The sequence below is a fragment of the Etheostoma cragini genome, unplaced genomic scaffold (genome assembly GCF_013103735.1).
Source record: "Etheostoma cragini isolate CJK2018 unplaced genomic scaffold, CSU_Ecrag_1.0 ScbMSFa_1523, whole genome shotgun sequence".
Taxonomy (NCBI): Eukaryota; Metazoa; Chordata; class Actinopteri; order Perciformes; family Percidae; genus Etheostoma; species Etheostoma cragini.
In genome coordinates this window covers 65298-66984 of record NW_023265587.1, presented here as the reverse complement: position 1 = coordinate 66984, position 1687 = coordinate 65298, and the positions used below count along the sequence as shown (strand labels likewise).

The 1687-nt window shown below is 40.2% G+C and overlaps 2 long non-coding RNA genes across 2 annotated transcripts in view; one reads left to right on the top strand and one right to left on the bottom strand.

The window, feature by feature from the left end:
* LOC117940014 overlaps nucleotides 1–547 on the bottom strand; it is a 33640-nt gene extending 33093 nt beyond the window's left edge. Inside the window, exon 1 of the long non-coding RNA XR_004655694.1 lies at nucleotides 425–547. This is a non-coding gene — a long non-coding RNA (uncharacterized LOC117940014). The remainder of the gene's footprint in view (nucleotides 1–424) is intronic.
* LOC117940013 overlaps nucleotides 1–1687 on the top strand; it is a 17784-nt gene that overhangs the window by 1103 nt on the left and 14994 nt on the right. The gene's annotated exons all lie outside the window — the stretch shown is intronic.

Sequence of the window (1687 nt, the reverse complement as noted above, 5' to 3'; positions counted from 1 at the left end):
CCCTCTCATTACACCAACACTGGGTTCTGCTGTGGCTCCTTTAAAGTGGCTGTGCTTTAAAAGAAAAAGGTCCTGGGTCCAAAAAAGTAGGCCTGCCACATGAAAAATAACCCCGAAAAACACAGATTGGAGAGCTATTCCTAAAAATATACAACCCACTGACCTTCTCTGATCCTCCATTTTACAAACTGTGTCATAGTGTTGGGCAAATGAACCCTTTAAAAGTCACATAATACGCTTTTTTCATGTTTTCTGTCATGTCTACAATGCTATAATGTTGGATTTTCATGTTAAAATGGACTTAAATAATGAGGTAAAAGTATCCTTGTGACCTGAAACGTTGAGATTTCCAACTATTCTGAACACATCGTTTTCTACTCTCGGCGAAATTTGGGTTTCTTTCAACCAAATTGTCAAAAGTTACGCTCGTAACAAGTCAAATAAACGATCAGTTCAGTCCTTTCATTACATTTGGTTTAAATCAATTGTATTGCATTGGGAAAAAAATGATAAAAGAACGCAAAAAGTGAGAAAAAATGTCAGAAAAAGCTTAAAAAATGTGGGGAAAAAATTGGGATAAGTGAGAAAAACGTCAGGAAAGCGACAAAAGTGTCGAGCTAAGACAACCAAATGGTTTTAATTTTAAATTCATACCCATAAAAACAACAGTTGCAGGTCAATGGGAAGACAACATGTGATGTGATTTGAAATTTGAATTAATATATAATAATGATGATATCAAATCCATCCTTCATTTTTACACGATAGCTTGAGATTTTGGGAAATTTGCATATTGTTCGAGAGGATCTGGCTCTGTCCATAGAGACGGGGAGATAAGTGATCTACTTTTTGAGTTGGGAACCGGAGGGTCGCTGGTTCGAGTCCCCATAGGGACTAAAGGTACTAAAGGTACTACTGGTAGTAGGGACCTACTACCAGTAGTAGGTCCCCATAGGGATCTACTACTGGTAGGTGGAGAGGCATTGCCAAGGGGCTCTTGAGCAAGGCACCGAACCCCCCAACTGCTCGGGACGCCTTTCCTTGGGCAGCCCCCCCCCCCCATTCTGACATCTCTCCATAGGTAGGTACTGAGCATGTGTGTGTAGTAGACCTATGTGTAATAACAGCAGAGTGTAAATTGTCATTGTCCCTTGTCGGACTAATAAAAGGTTACATTTTTATTATTATTATTATTAGTTAATAACAATACAGCTCTGTGTGAATGATGCCAGATTTGGATTTGACCCACATATTTAGGTTCAGAGCAAATGTTGGCCCATCTGGTTTTTGTTGCTTTTTCTGTAGTTTTTGTCCCTTATGACGATGTTTTTTGACGTTTTGTCCTTTTTTTAGAGCTTCGTGTCGGCCAAACTGTAAAAAATGAAGACTTCGGAAGACATGCAATAATACAGCCAAAGATATTAGACTTTTTCTCTTAAATAAAAGCATGTCAACACACTCTGCATACCTGGCCCTTGTTAGGATTCTTACCCAACATGCATTGCTTCCCTGTCTTCCTGCTCCAGCAGTACACATTAAGACAGTCTCGGTTCAGCAGCTTGCTTTAGCTTCTTCATTCTTCATGATCTCTATGATGTTCTTGTGTTTCAGATATACGGGCCAGACGTGGCCATCGAGGGGGGGCCGGGTTGTGTGTGTGTGTGTGTGTGTGTGTGTGTGTGTGTGT